Source organism: Larimichthys crocea, chromosome X, assembly GCF_000972845.2.
Source record: "Larimichthys crocea isolate SSNF chromosome X, L_crocea_2.0, whole genome shotgun sequence".
Classification (NCBI taxonomy): domain Eukaryota; kingdom Metazoa; phylum Chordata; class Actinopteri; family Sciaenidae; genus Larimichthys; species Larimichthys crocea.
Genome location: NC_040020.1, coordinates 14,492,307 through 14,512,267, shown reverse-complemented (window position 1 = coordinate 14,512,267; position 19,961 = coordinate 14,492,307). Strand labels below are relative to the sequence as shown.

At 43.0% G+C, this 19,961-nt stretch overlaps 1 protein-coding gene across 1 annotated transcript in view; it reads right to left on the bottom strand.

Moving 5' to 3' along the window:
• The window catches only part of cdh24b (cadherin 24, type 2b), a 143,810-nt gene extending 126,312 nt beyond the window's left edge, over positions 1-17,498 (bottom strand). Inside the window, exon 1 of the mRNA XM_027283347.1 lies at positions 17,030-17,498. The gene's annotated coding sequence lies outside the window, so the exon portion shown is untranslated. The remainder of the gene's footprint in view (positions 1-17,029) is intronic.
• Positions 17,499-19,961: the final 2,463 nt, after the last annotated feature.

Genomic DNA, 19,961 nt, shown 5'->3' with positions numbered 1-19,961 from the left:
TTGTTATTATTTCTCAGGCCGTGGAGACAAAATGAAAAAGAAAGCAAGAAAGAGAAAAGGGCAGAGTGTCAAGAGCAGAGTGTGTGTGCACGGTGTCGGTCTATAATAAAAAAGTAAACAGCTATGACTCTTGCAGCCAGGCAATAAAGAGCCTCGGCTAATGAATTAATCAGACAGTCATTAGTTTCTATCTGTTGAAGTCCTCTTTTTTTCCCCCCTTCTCTCTTCCTTTGCAGACAGAGAGAATGAAGCACGCAGGGAGTGAATGCTCATTCAGCTGTGAAAAAAGACTGTGTGTGTATGTGTGTGAGTGTGTGTGTGTGTGTGTTCACCCGCTGTCTTTATGGCGAACTATGCATACTAGCGTGCATGTGCGGGTACGTGTGTGCATCTATTACGCTTTGTAGCTTCTGTTGATGATCGCCTGTCATACCAATAAAGTCAATCTGAAGCCGTAAATGTGAAACGGGGGAGAGGGGGTGGCTGAGGTAGAGAGCACGTCAAGGAAAGACAGACAGAGGGAAAGAATTAGGTAGACAGTTGGGAGACAGTCAAAGCTGAGAGATAAGATACTTGGATTAGCGGAGAGAGAGAGAGGTAGAGAGTGAGAGATGAAGAGGTTGAGATACAGAGAAGGGCGGTTGTGTAATCTTGAGCTTTAAAATGAGTCGGCCACTGCTGTGGTCAGAAGAAGGGGGGGGTGGGCTAGGGTTAGGGGATTGTGGGAGAAATAGACAGAGATACGGAGACACTAATAATGACAAAGATAAAGAGGTCCGCAAGCCAAGGATCAAGACAATAGCTGTTTATGAATCTGCACGCCAGGCTGATACTTAATCCTCCTTCAAATATCACTTCATTTAGCTCAAGCGGAACAAACTGTACACAAGACGCAAACTCACAGAAGTGCATAAATAAAGACTCTGTGGTTGTCTCAGATAAAAGTCCCTCTCTCTGTATCTCCCTTTGTACAAAACCAGTCTCAGTTGTAACCTGTAATACTTACCTCGGTAAACAACACACACTACACAGACTGTTTCAGTGATGTATGCAAATTGAATAGAAATGAGGAAAATAGGCTACTGATCCCAAAATAGCAAAGCAAATTAGACAGAATAATGAATTGAAACGGGTCCGCCGTCATAAAGATGATGATTTAAACAAGAAAACAGCCACTTAACACAGAGCATTCAAGGTTTGACCAGTAATGGTTGCTTTAGCCAGGGGTCTTACAATCAATCAATACACTAATAACTGTGGATATGGAATTGTGTAAAGCCATATGAGTGAATTCATTCAGGTAATATTAGGAGGAGGGAGGTTGGCCACCTTTTAAAACTAGCATATGGTGTTTAAGGGGACTTTCACACCTCACCCGTTTGTCCGAACATTTGTCCGTGTGGTCGGGTTCATTTAGGCTGGTGTGAAGGCTGTCAGTCACACTCTCCTGGAGGTGAAAGAACAGGGCTAAGGTCACTTTCACTGTAGTTCAGATCATTTTGTCTGGATGGTTATTGCCTTTTAGTTCCAATGGTCATTGGACCCTCATGGAAACCAAGTTCTGGTGACTAACACCACATAATAAATCTGATGTGTTTATTTATCATCTCTGTGCTCAACAAAGAAATAGCTGATTATGAGCACTATTTGTGGAGACTTCAGTTAGACCATCATCATAGCTACAAACAGTGTATTCTGTCTGAGAATATAACAGGACACACTTCACGTCCTTTTTATTCAGGAACTGTTTAAATGTGCTTTCCTTTGTCTGTGTTACCATGGTTGCACAATACTATATATTACAGTAGTATAGATAAAGGCTTATCTTTGGGATATCAGTATATTAACAGTTCAGCGGGTGGATTTAACAGTAGTTTAGCTTTTGAATTTCATTTCATCTACGCTGGTGGGAAAGTGGTCGATCAAAATCTGGTGCAGAATTGACAACTGCTCCGATGCTTAGTGAAAAAGTCCAATTCTGAGAAGACTTTAGTGTTTGTGGTGCAAAAGCACTCAGACCACAGGATTTTATAATAGTACATATGTAATATAAACATGAATTCAAAGGCTAAACCGCTTTTAAATTTAAATTTGCTGAGCCTTCAAAAAAGGTATATATGTAATGATATATATATAGGCCTATATACAAGATCATTTGTTTACCTCAGACCGTAAATAACACAAGTGCAAGATGCCTCTTTTTAATACCCTCTTGTTCTACATTATTTATAACAGATGGTCAAGCAGTGGCCTCGCCTGATAAAGCTCATAATGTGTTCTTTCTTTGTGCCCTTTCTTACACCAAAGGAGGTTTAGATACACATGAGAAGCAGTTTAGTCAAAGACACTTAGGTCAAGGAATTGACTATTTGCAGTCCTGCTCTTTGAGTGATCTCTGAATTAATTCCTCTTTATAGACACACAGTCTCAGTTGCATCAACTACGGGAGCAGGTTTGGATGGTGGATGGGGATTTCAGCAGCAGACGGTGTTGGCATCCGAGTATCAACGGTGTAGAGTGGTGAGAAGTGTCAGGTTATGTCAGCTGGTGTACACCCAGGCGAATATGAGTGCTATCAGTCCATATAACTTCATGTTCAGAGCTCTTGGTTTGTTTGTACAAGGCCAGTATTGAACACAATATAGACTTTAGCCAAACTGAGCTCACAATCTAAACTAACATCGGAAATCCAAGCTGGAGTTAATGTTGACAATAACAGAAAGCGCTTCCTTTTTTTTTTGACGCATGGCCAGACCAGAAAAGGAAGGATGAGTGACATTTGTCATGGATTTGATCTATCTCGTCATCTCCACACCTGTCCCCCCCTGCCTGTGTGGTGCGAAGGGAAAAAACTGATCAATACACCCGATCAATGTCTTCAAAGATTTAGCCTAAGCTCTGCTCCATCCTCTACAGGCTGTCATTCACCCCTGGCTGCCCAGACGCATCTTATTCCAACAGGAGAGACAGCTATTCACTTTCTGACTTTCAACTGTCTGTTGAAAGTAAAACACTCCCAGTCGTCCATTCTGAAGGATTCTGACAAGAGACAACGATTTGTTTTTTTTGGGGGGTTTTTTTGGGAGTGGGTGAATGAGGGGGGCAGCTTCGCGGATCGAGAAGGAAGAAAAGGCAAAGGGGCGGAGGTGGGACTGCGGAGAGGCCTGCATGTGAAAACAGACGCTTGCAGAAGCTGCGTTCAGGAAATCATCAAACAGCAGTTGGTTAAGGGTCTCTCTTGTTCCACAGCAGTAAAGGGACACTGATGATGTGACACCAGGCTGAGCTGATGAATGTGACTTTTGGCTCTGGTTATAGATAGTCCCATTTTGTTGCGACGCGGGCCGCCTTTCTTCCATTGGCAGCAGTCTGAATGGAGGCATGGCATTTGAAAGGAAGCCGAGAGATTTGCTGGCGGATTAATCCTTTCATTAGGGAATGTGAGAAGTTAATTGCGGCAACAGCTGCATCTCTCATGTTTACACGACTGACGGTTTAGACGCCATCCCTTTAAACGGAAAAAAGCAATTATCAATAAATGCAGGGCAATCTTGCCATGATGAATTGAGCTCAAATTAGTCTTTCTTCTTCTCTGCGCCGCATATTCGGGTTGCAAACAGCCATGTTGGCTGGCAGCACGTGGTCTTTTCCTGAGCTGAATTGTCACACAACAAAGATAAGACACTTGACTTTGGGCGATGAAGAGTTCCCAAGGAGAGTGATCAAAGGTGAGCCGGAGTCATGATTTCTAGCTGATGAGGAGAGAGGGGAGATGAGGAGAGAGCGCAGGCAGGCGGGGAAGAAGGGTGAAAAGGGCTCTAACTCACTTGTACAAGCTGAGGGGAAAGAGGAGACGGGTGTGTTGATACACTGCGGAACAACAACTTCAACAGCAAAAAGCTTGCCAGAAAACTAGAAGTAAAATTATGCTGGCAATTGAAAAAAAAAAAAACAAGACAGCGTGGTTGACTGCATCCCAAAGTTTTATTTAAAATATGAGGATCAAGGGTAAGAAGCGCAAAAGAGAAAAATTCAGAGAGAGGTGGAAAAGCTGTGGAGGAAGTGGGGCAGGCATGGACATTAAGAGATAGAAGAAAGCGAAAAACTAACCAGATGACTGAAAACAAGGGCAGCGGGGAGTCCGAGAGCAAGAAGGGATGTATGGGGGGACAAATAACGCAGAGAGGAGCACAGCGGTAGAGGAGAGAAGAGAAAAGTGGAACTGAGGCGCTGAGGAAGGCAGGGTAACATTCACCGTTAGAGCCGATCAATTTCCCGTCCCCTCAATAATAGATGTGACGAGCACAGTGGGTTGTTATCTGTCAGGCTTGACTGACCGAAATACAATCCCCAGTGGGAGCCGACACACACACCTGCTCACACACACACACACACACACACACACACACACATGGTTGCACCCACACAAGCTCACAAGCTCAAAAAAATGTCTGATTTTTAACACACACATACTCGTGAGCGTAACTTATGAGCTAACCTTGAGGAACATGGTGGCAAAAGAAACAGAGAAATGGAATTTAAACGCAAAATGAAAATCGTTTGTGTTCCCCAAGGCCATCGATGTCATCTCCATGGTCACGCTCTGATGTACCGATGTCACTGATGCTCTCATTCATCAGCCGAACCTTCTGTCCATTTCACAGCACAGATATAAAGCAGCTCCCACCGTCGCTCCTCTTCGCACGCCCTTGCGTTGTGTCCTTTTAATCTCTTGCTCTCCATCTTTCATAAGACCCAATGTCATGTCACACATGACGCATTTTGACGTGTCGAAGGCCACGCCGCTGTGACGCTGGCCTTTTAACTGTACAAGAGTTTGGTGTGTGGTAGTATCAAGACACACACACGCACACACACTCATCAGGTTACCTAACAGCTAGCGGGAGCGTGAAGCAGACGGTGGAAGGCAGGCATGTGGAAGAAACCTCAGCGTGACAGAGCACAACAGGAACAGGCTCTCACTCAGCCCATATCTGTCAGGACCCCCTCATGTCGCTTTACCCAGATGTGTCACACCAGAACACACACACACACACACACACACACACACGTTTGCTTGCTCTCCAGCTGTTCCCCCTTTTACAAGTCTATATATCAAGGGTGGGGGGGGGAGACACTTCGGGATCGTGATTGTGCAGTCGGAGGAGTATTTGCTCATATGCATTCTTTTGTCTTTGTTGACATTTTCCATATTGCGTGTGTCACAGCATATCTGCGTGGATGCATGCAAACAGAGGGTGACAAAAGTAGAACAGTGGAATATGTTAGTGTGTGTGGTGTCGAGACAACACAGGAATTAATCAACAATTGAAAACATGTCAGTCTGACACACTCAAAAGACATCAAACACAGCGAAGAAGAAGAAGGAGAAGAGAAGAGCTGACATGCAGGATTTGGATCAAACATTAGGCGAGCACCACGGCCAGGTCATTTTTTTGGCAGAGGAAATTATTATTAGGTGTTCAGAGACATTTCAACTGGCCGATTCAGAAGAGAAAAATTCAATTTGGAAAGTGCTCAGACATAAATGGCGATGAAATTGATGAGCCAATTTGTGGGAGTCAGCTGAACGTCAGCAGTGTAGTCATCTTCACAGCCTGTGATCATGGATGACAAACAGTTGGACCGAAGGCAGAGTGGTTGCTGCCACAATGAAAAGCGTCTCATGAACAACAGCTGGCAACAGGTGAGGAGTCACCTCAGTCATCACGCACACGATAACATGTGATTAGTATGTTTGGAGACACCTATGATTTCATTTACTCGCTGATAAGGGGAGATGTCAAACAGCCAGAGGGACAATCTGTCCCTGCTGTGTTAAACTGGGATTTATGTTTGCTGCAGGCTTTTAAGATTCATGGTTCCAAACAGAGGGGAGCAGAGAACGACCTGTCTGGTTCTGTCGCTCTTTTACAATAAAAAATAATAGAGGTATATCTTTGGGGGTGTTCTCTAAAATTGTAATCGAGGCCCAATTTGTTTTTTACACTGTACACATAAAACACAAGATTGTTGTTGGCATATTTTATGACTGTGATTTTTCCAACAATACACATATTGTGTGGAAAAAATGATAGCTTGAATGTTGCTTTAAAAGGTCACCGATAGAGAGTACAATGACCACTGTCTGGGTAACTAATGCCAACATATTATTGGTAGTGAAAATGGCCATAACTGACTAATTACTCTAGTAGAAAGACTCTGGACGTCCTTTATTTTCTGACTTATTATAAATCTGGCTGGGATGAAACAGGGTGTACATACCGTTCAGAATATGAAGTGTATGACCTTTTGCAACAAGATTAAATATATTATTAGTATCCAGCGTGCTGTGATACTCAGTCAACCCCTCTCCTGACACAAACAGATCTGTCAGTGTGTATTAAGTATTAATTCAGCTGACAGCGGCATTCAGTCTGAATGATATTCAGATGTTCTGCACGTCAACATTATCCTCAGCAGACCAGCACGCCCACACAAACGTTTTCACTTCTCATCTCACCTTTATATTTTGAGCGATTGAATTGTTATATGTCAGGTTAAATAGAAGTAATGTAAACATCTATATTGTTTAAGCAGCTTGATCACAGCCGCTAAACAAAATTATTTGTAGTTTACTAACTTAATTTGCTTCCCAATTACCTCTTAAACAAATGAAACACCTGTGTGAGGTTACCATGGTTGAGTAGGAGACGTAATGCAATGCATTTTTGCTTCTATTCATTTATAAGCTGTTAAGTTTTTGTGTTTAATGTGTTTATTTTTAATTTTTTTTGGCTGGACAAAAATATTAGCGGATTAATATCTATGCCTATCTCAGCTCATCTGTCTGTTCTCACCCTATGAGCGACTGGCAACCTGCCCGGGATGTTTCCTGCCTTCTGCCTAGTGCATGCTGGGATAGGCTTTAATGAACTTACGACCCTTGACTGGAATAAGTTGGCACGTTAAATAAATGGCTGTAGCTATAGTAGACCGGTGAATCGCTTGATGTTATTTGGAAATGGGATAAGTTATGCATCCATACACAATGTGCACATTAATGCATTATACACAAAACATCTTTCCACAAATCCTTTTTAGAAAATATTTAAAAATATACATCCATTACTGAAGCTTCTTTAAACTTTCAATTCCTCTTTCATGTACCATTTCCATTTTTCAAACCAACATTACTTTGGCTTTTATTAATAGTCTTGCGGTATGTATAAAAATAGCTGAAATCAGAGTACAGATACAATATGCTGGGGGGAAAAGTATTATGATAATAAAAAAGTATCAAGGCATTTCTAGGCCAGAACCAAGAGAGGGAAACCGCTTCCCAAGAATCAGGCATGACTCCCCAGCGAGCAGCTCACTTGGTGTGAAGCAGCCCTGCGCGAACAATAAAAAAACCCAAAAAAAACACAGTCCACTTGAAAAGAGACAAGTGACAAGACTGTAAAGAACAAACAACCTTCCTGTCTAACACAGTGTACGATGCAACAAGGAACAGCTTCTCCATCCAAAGCACGCTCTGTCAAGCTCAAAACATGATTCCAGCATTGTAGTGCTGTGAAGTCCCTGCCATGTAGGCCAAGCCAAAACAAATGTGATGTCAATGCAATAATAAACGAGCTTTGTGTTTGAGTGCGACCATGATAATTAGTCTCAAGACGGTATGTTAGTAGAGGGAAGGCTCATAAAATATAGAGGCCATTTGGCGTGCACTCAAGAACAAATCTGTATTCTAAGAGCGTGGGCTGTTACACTAATGTTCTACATAGTTTAAATCTGGCAGAGGCGCAGTCAGAAAACTTTGTTTGGAGGAAAGATGCTGACGGTTCTAGGCAACGGGGCAGAAAATATTACTGAGTCAGCACACGTACATAGGTATACACCTTCTCTGAGGCACACACAACGCACATGCCGACATGCCACACACTGCACAAATTCCTTTTTGTTGACTCAATTGCCCATGTGCCCGGGAGACGGCACACGTCACCATTCAAGGCTCCTGACAAAATTGGGGTCGCCGCTGAGCAGCGCAGCAACTCAAGGTCAGAGAGATGATAATGATGTTTATGAAGCCTAAATCCACAAATAAGATTCCCTCTGTATCTCCCGCAAGTGCCTACCTGCCGAGCAAGGCTCCATTGTGACCAAGTGTGAAAGGTCTGGTTCGCAATTTCAACTAGAAGGCCCGTCACATTGTGCAGTGGAGCATGGGAGGGAGGCCGCAGGAAACACATAAACCTAAGAATCAGAGAGCGTGTGTGTGCGCGGGTAAGGCATATACAAGAAACACATTCCTACAGTCTCATGTAATAGATTATAAGATTATTGTCCCAATCTTGCAACACCAGCAGGGGATGCAGTGACATTTTGACAACACTAATCACCTCATTCTCAACCTGTACTGTTTGCTCAGGGAAGCGAAAAAAATCTCCAGTGGCCGCAAGACAGGAAAAAAAAAAAAAACAGCACAGCAAAAATAAAAAGGCGTAGCAAAGATCCTTTGCTGCCCGTTGGGTGGTCCAAAAGCTCCTGGTGGGCTCTTTGGTTCAATATGCTAGCTGCTTGCTCAAATTGTTACACGGTGTGTTTTCACAGCTTCTGTTCAAACAACCCCCCTCTCATGCCATGACACTCTCTATTCTGAGAAACGGCAAAATGCACCTTGGCCATCTCAGAGAAACTGGCAAATAAAAGAGAATAAAAGAGACTTTGTATTTCTTTGAACGTTTAAGGCTGTTTTCCCTCTTGTTGTTTCCGATGCATTAATTATGCATGTAAAATGAATCTTTTTGATTAAAGCATCAAAAACACAGCAGTGCAGTTTAAGTCTTGATTTTTTTTTTGGGGGGGGGATGGCGAGGGAAACTTGCCAGGCCTAACTGAAGTGCGCTTTAATAGCAATCAAACAGCAAAACAACAGTGACAATGAGGCTCAATTTGATATTGACGTAAGCACACACAGCTGGGCTTCCACTCTCGCACACTGCTGCTGAAATGCACATTCCGTAAATCAGCGTAGATGGAGGAATAAAGATCAGCATGTATATATTTAGTGAATTATATATAATGCTTTGGAAAAGCAGCCATGTGCATCAGAGTATGACTGGGACTGACCACCATTACCACCAAAGTGCTCTCACACTCCTGGATACACACAGGCACTGCCTCGACCCCAAACTGCTGCTACACACCCAATTACAATTAAATTCTGTTCTCGGTGCTCCTCGGGGCCAGAGTATCGATGATTCATTTTGCGTTTTATCAAAGAAACAGGAGTGCCATTAAAAAGAGATCAGTCAGCCACCAGGCTTCAGGAGTCCGCTTCTAATTGGCCATTCATCAAAAAGCCTCCTCAAGTAGATCGCGGGGCTGAAATATCACGCATGACAACTGAACCGCACTACATTAATTACACTACTGATGAACCTCATGCTTTGTAACTCAGCCCTTGTGATTTCAGAGAGGCTGGAAAACACACAGATGCACACATACACACACCTGGACACATGTTTGTATGTACCAGAATATGCTGCAAAGGAATAGTGCCAGAAAAGGCTGCTTGGTACATCACACAGAATCAAAATCCTGGTATTTATCGATGTAATCTGACACTTCGATGATGAACAAACATTCCCTGTGTTTATATATTTTTAGCTTTAAAAAAAAAACACCCTGGGGTGCTATCTTTCTCAATATCATCAGTCAACCTTTCAAAAGATGCTTTCAACCATTTCACTTCACAGCATGTCCAGCATGTTTTTTTTCCCCACAAAGACAGAGCACTGCTTTAAAAAGGTATTGTAGTCACTGTCTATCGCTTGTCTTTGTGCAACTCCGCAGCCATCAGCACAGACGCTGATGAAGCTGCATCTCTCTCCTCTCACCACGTGCAGGGAATTCTCCCTTTCATCCATTTCCTGATGCACTCTAACTAGACAGTTTTCGGTCATGTCCCAGAATTATGTGTGCTAGCTTCCCTCACACACACACACACACACACACACACACACACATAGCAGAGATGCAAACAGCTGCACATCCGCTGACAATTCATCCATCTCTGAATCTCTCATTTTCTGGGTTTGAGCATTTTGGTGCTTTTTCCTCTCCTCTGAGCTGCTGGATCAGCTGGAGCTGGGTTCATCGCTAAACAGTTGCCCAGAGGCAAATGCTGTTAGTGTGGTTAGTGTGCAACTATGGGGTTAAAACAGGCATGAAAAGAGCCACATGTAAGCTTGTTTGCATGCACATGCATACACACATTTATCTGCTGTGTTTCCTTTGGACGTGGGACTGATGAGGAAGGAATCTTCAAAGTAACAGAGTGAAACCCAGACGTTGTTTGATGTGTGGATAATGATTTAGGTACGGCAAAGCAACACTTTCTCTACATCTAAGCCCAATAGAAGCCTGAAACTGTTGTGTAGACTTGGGTATGAAAAACAGAAATTTGGAGCTTAAGGCATGAGGAATACAGCTCTGAAGACTTGGATGTGCAGATTGTCCCTAAACCAGCTTGTCTCTGCAACTACTTTTCATGCATCAAGTAGTGAGAGCCATATACGAGGGAGACCTTTTGGGAATCAAACACGTGCCCTTGCAGACTATGCATGTCAGGCCCCGTACAGGAGCTCTGGGCCATGCACTGCAGCTATCAGTTCATCATTGTCGTATAGTAATTCAGTATGTAATGTGTCTCTCAGTCCCTAAGAAGCAAAGGTACAGACACACTGTCTACACGGAGCATGCTAAGCCCAGTCGGTGTCCTGTAGGACCAGCTATTTAACACAGGAATAAGCCAATTATCTTCATGGAGTAGGCAAATTTACAATAGGATTTACTCAATTCCTACAGGACTCCTATGTCAGGGGTGGCAGCTTATACTGTAGGTTTCCTTCTGTCATGGCCACACACACACACACACACACAACGCAGAGTGATACATGCAGCTGTGCACATTACCACCAGCACAAGCAAACACCTACACAGTGACTCTTACCTCAGGCACACGGAGCGTTTTCCCAGTAATACTGTCAGCCATGATAAAAGGTGACAAGTCATAACTAACACAAAGAAATTAGCTACCTTCTGTACAAGCAAACATTTCTATTGAAAAGCAATTGTTTAGAAATATGTTCTTTTTCCTGAGTATGATAAATTTCATCTTAAAGTCACTGGCACCTTTTGTTGCAAAGCTTTTTAAAGTCTTCCTAAATTGTGTTTTAAGTAGCCACAGTCAGTGCTTTCAATTTCAGATGTGTTAATGAGTTTAAAACAGGGACAAGTAAATAATAAGCCAATGAATGCTGTCATTTCTATAAAGATTTCCACCCAAATGTGAGGTCTGAATACTAGACATCGAATTGTGTATGAAATATTAGGGTTTATATTATGATTCCATGTGCTTCCATGTGATTCCAAAATGCTAATTGTAGCCTCCTCTATTTCACTGCAGCTAAGTGAGATTTGACCCCCTTATGGATTCCACCTTCATTATCCTTGTACATGTAAGTAATGCAATCTGGGCTATGTGACTGATACGCCTGTTGTTTGATCTGTTCTTCTTTTGTACACCTAGTCCTCCCACCACCATGAGTCATTATTTAAATGAATGTTATGGGCAAGCTTAATTCCTGGGCATATCTCCATAAATTAACCAATTAACAATTTAAAACAGGTTTGAGCTTAATGCGAGTTACACAGGGAGGATTTTATCTGTTTAATATATCATCCAGTCAGTTGGAGGCTTACATTTAAATTAGTGCAAGACAAATAAATCAATTGTCTTGACATGGATGGGTTTAAGCAGTGTTTGGCAAGTTACCACCAGTGTGACCAATGACCAGGTGTCATGACCTTAAACTTAGCCATGGCTGAGTTAAATGAAGGCTTACAGAATGCAAGTAAAGCGAACGTTAATTTGCTGATGCAACATGTCAACATGACACAACATCACAACATATGAGAGTTTTTTTAATTATCAGCTGGCGCATGTCTTCAGTAATTGCAAAAGCTTGTTAAGTAGTGAACCGCAAACTGCCTCGGTCAGACGTGCAGCTAATGGAACTGACTCAGCACTGGGATGCCAGGAGACAAGTAAGACTAAGTAAACTACCTTGGTATTCCTCCACCCACTGTATTCTCTTCCGGACTGACCACTGCTAGTTTTGGTGGTTTTGGTTGTTTGGTGGTTGTGTTTGGTGCCGAGTCCAGTTGTGTTCACCGGAAGATAGATGTTGACACTATCACAGTGCTGTTTGCAATGCATAGCAGATTGGAATCAGGAGGGCTGGGGCCAGACAAGCTCCTTGAATATGCAGAAGCAAATAGCACTGTGCCTTTCACTTCGTGTGTTCTGTCCCTTGCACAAGATAACACATCCCACAGCAGTCATCCAATTCTTACAATATTTATTATTGAAAAAAGAGTAGACACATTACTGTTACCAGGGCCGGTCCTAGCTATGGGCAATGTGGGCGGCCGCCCAGGGCGCATTCTCCGTGGGGGGCGCACGAACGCCCGAAAAAGCAAGGGGGGGAGTTCGCCCAGGGCGCAAATGTGGCCAGGACCGGCGCTGACTGTTACAAATTACTAAGTTATGCATTTCTGTCCAGCACAAGTTCATTTTTTGCTTATTTCATTTCAGTTCAGGGACCCTGGGAATCTCATTATTCATATAGTGTTCTTCCTAATTCATACACTTGATATTTGTGCACCTTTGCCAACATTGAATTCTCTCCAGTAGAATTTGACAGAAATACAAAGAAATTCTTATCAAGCACTCGATCCCTGGCTCAAATTCAACTTTTCATGAGAAATAACTAGAGAAAAGATTCAATTTAGCTCAATCCCACAATCTTTCAGCCAGTGGCACCAAGTCTCTAACCAACTTATACACATACAACCAACAGTCATGTAGGCTCTCTCGTTTCTGTCAATGTCTGACTCTCTTGCCCTTTTCCTCTGTCATTTCTACACAGTAGGGTATAAATGTAAATACACACACACACACACACTGACACACATATTCAGCCTGGAGCAGCCTCCCGTCTTTCTGTATAATAATGTCTCCAGTGGAGCGAGCTACCGCGCTCCTTTCACTGGAGTCCTTCTTCATCCCACCCATCCACCACCGAGCCAGGAGTTGCGTCCACCAATCTCACATCCCACTCTGAAATGCAGTCCACTCCGGCAGTAACACAGACCCCCTGCCGACAGCAGAGAGAGAATGCGCCTCCATATTTTCGAATTCTAGCCTAAGGAAGAAAATTGAGGGAAATCAGAATAATGTGCGTGTGTGCGTGTACGATTTCGAGACTGTTTGAAGACAATGATTATGCATGACTTTTCAAAGTCTCAGACAGGTGTGTGCGTGTGTCCTCTTTTGAATATGTACCTGCATATATGCATCCCCACCTGCCTACATTAGGAGTAAACAGCGTTGTTGGTCTGAGAACAATCAGACCGTGACAGACTCTGCAGCACCGTCCCACAGGGGAAAAACACTGCACTGCTAGACATAGCCATTTTCTCTAAATGACCCACCCCTCCCATCACCACCAGGGAGAGAGTGGCTCTATGTCTCAACATAGCACTGCCGGGCTGGGGTCAGCGTGTCTGGCTCTAACCTAAGTCTGGGGACACTGGGGATGCAACGCTGCATCAGAAGAGACTGGGGACACAGCACTGCATACAGGGGACACTGAGTAAAACCGTGAAGGATGTTCAAGATAAACCCCACACTTTTCCAGGGGAATGCTCATCGTGAAACACTTGGTGAGTCCCCCCCGCCCCCTCACCCCCCCGTTTTAAAAAGTCAGCATCAGCAATCATGTGTCTTCACCTCGTTTGATGCACGATCGCCATCAAAGGGCACAGACGGAAGGTATAGTACATCATCCTTCACATCTATTTGGAGTTTAAAGGGAGCATCACGTATGGATGAAAAATGGCTCGTCAGTTAAATGCCTTGAGTAGGTAATTGGAGATGATATAGTTGAGATTCAGTTCCGCACAAAGTCACTGCAGAGTCACCGGCTTTACACTTCCCCTTCAAGAGACTGACACTAGAGAAAAAGTGCTCTACCAAAGGTTTTATACAGCTCATTCCATCTTCCCGTGCCTGGAAAGCAAGAAAAGGGGAGTAATAAGCGTGATCTGAGGCGATGTTAGATCCTGGAAGCTCCTTGTTTCCTTTTTCCTTTTGAAACAATCAGAAAGGGAATTCTGCCATTACATTATCTTTGTGTACGGTGGCCCTGGGGAATGTTCATGTCTTGAGCACTAAGCATTTATTTCCTTGTTCTCCACGAGGATCCCTGGGAGGCCGTGTTGTCTGATTCATTTCACTGAATTGTCAGCTAATGAATGGTACACGTCCGTCGACTGCCACACACTCTGTCGGAAGAGAAAAGCCCCCATGGGTGCACATCTTGGGAGTTCTCCCATTCTCATTAGGAAGGAATCAAAAGGAAATAGAGGCTCACTGATCGTTTACCATGTTCCCTGTGTGCGCTTCCCATAGGGGCGGTTACATGTGAAGTCGTTTTCTCACCATAGAAAGCTCATGAGCATGTTTAGAAGCATCCCTAACATCTTCGGGGGGGGTGCACGCCATTGATGAAGTTTGATTGAGTCTTTAAAGAAAGACAGCCAGTGGAGTCTGTGGAACATAATTAGTAATTAATCTGTCTCCCTGGCAAAACTTTACAAGGCACTCCGGGCAGGAGAGGCAACAAGGTTATGTAAGATTGGTGGAGGAAAATTGTTCTTCATTCAAGACCTGAATTCAAAATCTGTTCCCAGCACATCCTCCAACTCTCTGGTTTCTTTCTTGAACACACACACACACACACACACACACACACACACACACACACACACATACGTCCTTGGTGCTATTCCATCCTCCCTTCTCTCTCTGTATCCAACCATCTATCCCAAACTCCCTCCTCTCCTGTCGGCCATAATACACAGTAATGTCCGCTAATGGGATTTGGTGTGTCCCTCACTTGTCACAACTACAGCGCCTCTCTTTCCAGCTTCTATTCTTCAGGCACTTTTATCGCCAGCATAAGTCACTGACTCAGTGTGACCTGTCTGTTCCCACCACCAGCCCTCCCCTTTCCACTTCCTCCTACTCTCCACTCATTTTCCTGTCTTTCTTCTAATCTCTCCTCATGTACTGCCCCACCCCTAGCTCTGTCCACCTTTCATGTACTCCATCTTTCTCCCATCTAACTACCCCACCTCTCTTCCCTTGATGTCTCCTAACCTCCCCTCTACATCTTCCTCCTCTGCCCTCCTTCACATCTCTCCCTATCGCTCTTCCGTCCCCAGCTGGGTAAATACAGGAGCTATCTGGTGTAAACAATTACTAACTGAATGCTGACACACAGATTGCCGCGATCTCTCTCTTAACCACATTAGAAGACGAGAGAGTGCGTGCCCAATGACTAGTCGACCTCTTCTCATCCCTAGCTCCGAGACAAAACTGCAGGAAAGTCCTCATGAAGAAACACAGGTCATACCTGACACATATAAACATAGTCATGATGTCCCCACACATTGAACTGATGGTACCTTTGCACCCTGTGCCACAGTGATGTATCATACATGAGCTTTGCACACACATGTGGAGGGGGGGTTGCATATGTCAACAAGGTTTAAGAGCACACATTCTGCACTTGAAAACTGACCCAGCTGCACAGATGACTGTATCAAAACCTGGCTGCGCTCTCTACAACATCAAGGAATTATATATAGATATGGCAGACCCAGTTTTCCTGCTCTTACAAAAATATAGTACACAGCAGGCAACAATAATCGATATAACCTGAGGAGGCAGGTCATAAATCTAAGCAAATGTATTTCCCAAAAGGGCAATGGATGCTTTCACACAAACACAAACATTATTACATTTGGGCACGGCGTTAAAAAAAAAAGGAGCATTTTGCACAAACACAAACGCATCACCCACACCACTGGATGTGAGGCCAAATACTTATTATCACCGACTTATAGGGTCTCGTAATAAATGGACGCAATTAAGCCGGGGTTTTGAAGCGACTCGGAGCCGATCAACCTCATTAGAGACGCGCTGAACCACGCAGAAATTGCGCATACGGACGGCTTGCAGGTAAAATATTTGCCCCTGGGTGTCGGTGCTCGGTATGTGACAGTCTGTCAGTCGCTGCCTCCCCACCACCACCGGCACCACCCCCGCCGTCCTTTGGTAACTGCTGTGTGCAGACAGACAGGAGTGCGCACACGCACGCAGTCTGTTGGGAAACGGCTCGCACGCGTAAAAATATTGCGCCCGTCCAATTTGTTTAAGAAAAAAAAAAAGAAAAAAGTGACAACCTCTCCTCACCTTGTGGTCGTAAAAGGCATGGACTACAAATCTAGGAAAATCGATAAATGGATCTATAAAAGAATCAATCAGTGTATACAACAGTTATTATGGCGCTGAAATTCCCGCACATAAAAGCACATACGAGTGTGTGCCAGCGGACAGGTCCTCAATCTCTTTGACCAAGCTCCCAATTAGGACTGTGTGCTCAATGTCGTCCATTATGTAATATTTCTTAATATGTAATAACTATAAATCAGCGCACATTTTACATGAAGCTTTAAAGCTGTACTTTTATAACAGCAGAAATCCTGTAAAAAAAACCCTTCGGGCTTTCGCAAATACGCACGGAGTCGGACCGTGGTGAAGAATAAACCTCATGCATCAATTTCACGGAAACATTTAAAGCAAACCCCAAATTGATATTGAAGTATTTAAAGTGCCACGTACCGTAAATTCAATTTAAAATGTGATCTGATGAATGCCAAGCAGCGGTGCCAAAGAGCGGCCAGGCAGAGAGAAACGCAATTCCCAAATACAAGCGAGGGGAAACTAGGTCTGATCTTCAGTCAACCTGACCGCCGTGCAGAAAAAAATAAAATCATACACGCTGACAATGACAGGATTATCTGGTTTCAGGCAGACTGACTGTGAATTTACCTTTTGAATGTCGCCTCTCGGTGTGATTGTCTCAAGTTTCTTCGTCCGTCGCCCGTTCTGCCCGTCAGCCGGTCACAAAACTGAGAAGGACAAACGCAGTTATCGCGCCTCTCTCTCTCCTCTCTCCTCTCCTCTCCTCTCTCTGTCTTTCTCCTTTCTCTGTCTCTCTCCTCTCTCTCTCTCTCTCTCTCTCTCTCTCTCTCTTCAGTAATAACGTGACTCTTGAAAATCTCTCAGCACGTTTTCACTCCCTATAATTTCCCCGTTTTGTCTCTTTTTCCTCTCTTGATCTCTTCATCCCCTCACATATACTCTCTCTCTCTCTCTCTCTCTCTCTCTCTCTCTCTCTCTCTCTCTCTCTCTCCCTTTCTCTCTCTCGGAAGTGATTATTATCGGTATTGTGTCCATCATCCCTCATAATCACCACCACCCCCTCAACCACCACCAACATCATCACTATCATCATGGCATTCAAAAATCAATACGTATTCTAATTAACATAATATTCATGTGGTCCTGTGGACTGTGTGTAGGTCCCTCTGTCATTTTCAGACAATAACTCAATGTGAACTTGGACTGTGTCTTCATCAGAGCACAAAGTTCAGCACCACGTTCTAGTAAGGCACCCTTTATAAATGACTGATGTGTTGTAACAAATGCCCGAATTAATGCTTAATGAATAATACACTAATGCTTTATAGAGCAGTAGTAAAACAAGATAAGAAAATATATACATTAGCGTTGGGTTTTAGAAATTGAAAGGGCCCATGAGTATTTATTAATAGGCCTACTCTGTTAAAAACAGGTCACAACATGATAATTACAACATACTGTAGTGCACTGCAAGCCGCTGCACAAACACTCATGCTGAAAGACATCTTATAAAGCACTATTGGTAATAATGCAATCTTTATAAACAGTTTATATGTTGTAACTAATGCCTTCATTAAGAGTTACTAAATAATATCTTAGAGTAGCTCAGGCTATAGCAACTTGGCTTGGGGAACCGTAGGGTGACCGGTTCAAGTCTGACGTCCTTGAGCAAGATACTGAACCCCTAACCGCTCCCAGGGCACTATCACTCCACCACCTCTCTACATTTGCATGTTTATAAGCCCTGTGTGTGCAGGGGGTTGTATATTTCGGGCCTATATGCATAAAACTTGAGTGTAAATGAATTTCCCTACTAGGGGATCAATAAAGTTAATCTTCTTCTTCTGATTCTTCTTATACAACATACAGTATATATAATAAATACATGTGTTTCCTATCTTCATGATGTCTAACATTACTTACAACCCTTTAGAAATGGGCTGAAGTGGTACCACATGAAATGTTTCTGTACTATTATGACCTTGTGGTGACTTTGCAACTTATTAATATTAACACAAGTAATTATTATTCTGTTAGTTGCTGGTAAGTCCAAACTTGTTAATGGATTATAACTAAGCTACGTCATATTAATGAATCACTTATTAACCATTAATGAAGAAAGAATAAACCAATGATGAAGGGTGTTTTCAATGGTACTGAAAGTTATTTTTAAAACTGTCCTGTAGAACTTTGAATATTCCTGCAGTGAAATGTTGTATATATTATTATTAGTTATCATATAGTGACTTCTTCCTATAGTTTCTGGATCTCTGAATCTCTTGCAGTCAACTATTAGCACAATATTTAAAAACACCCTGTGGGATTTTTGACCATAATAATGTACTTATATAGGGCTATGGAGCAATATATTAGGATGGTCCCTATTGTGTTGGGGATGTGTAAATTATGGATGAGTGTATCTTGCACACACACACACGCTCTACCAATATGGATGTACAATTTAAAATGTTTAAAAACACAGTAAATGTGTCTGTTCTTATTGTAGCCTATAGTTACTCTATAGAAATCTTGTCCCTTAAAGATCTTTTTCAACAGGGGCACCATCATCATCATTAACACCATCATTATCAACACTGAGTCATCACCTGATTACCGCGCGATGATAACATTATTATATTCATGTTAATCAGCCCATCTTCATCATCGTCCTGGTCCTATTTCAAAAAGCTATTACCTCCAGCCTTATCACTTAAGAGCAAATTATTCCTCACCATCCTCACGCACGTACACACATACACACGTGCACACACACTCATTTCATTAGGCTGATCTATCCTCCTCAGTCATTACACATGCTGTAAGTCCCCCATCTTTAGTTGATAGTGTACTTGTAGATTGACTCCAGAGAAGTCCTTTGAACACATGTGTGACCATTGGAATAGTAAAAGAGGGAGACTGCTCCTTCTCTATTATAGAAACACAGTAGAACAGGGCCAGACAGACGACAGAGCATGAAAGGACTGATTTATCCACTAGGGAGTGTGTGTGTGTATGTGTGAGAGAGAGATGGTGGGAGGGTGAAAAAAGATAGGGAGCAGTGTGCTTTTTATTATTGAAGGTTTTGTGTACATTATTAAACTGAATGTATACATCTAAGTGTGTGTTTGTATTTGTGTGGGCTTCAGATGCTGCTTCTACTTCTCTTCCCCAGGCCAGGGAGCACGTCTGCCTGGATGTGTCACGCTTTGCTGCAGCCTGGAGAGTCAGTTTTGCCATACATGTGTTTGGCAAGCAAAGTCAGTTGGCCAAGCAGCACAACCAGGCTGGATGTACTGTACATCCAGTACCAGAAAATACGCTTTCAGGCTTTTAGGCCCTGTGTAAAGAGACAAGTTGTGCCACAACAAGCTGGAGGGTGGAAATTCAGCTTGTGTGTCAAGCCAATTTGTTTCTTTACTGCACTGTTTATGATCTAATAAACCATGTGCTATTAAGTTAAAAGGGTTAGTTCACTCAAATGTTTTTGATATTTTTTGTCTGATTTTTGTCACCACTCACATACATTGATCGTGGATGATATTTAATTCATAGTGCACAC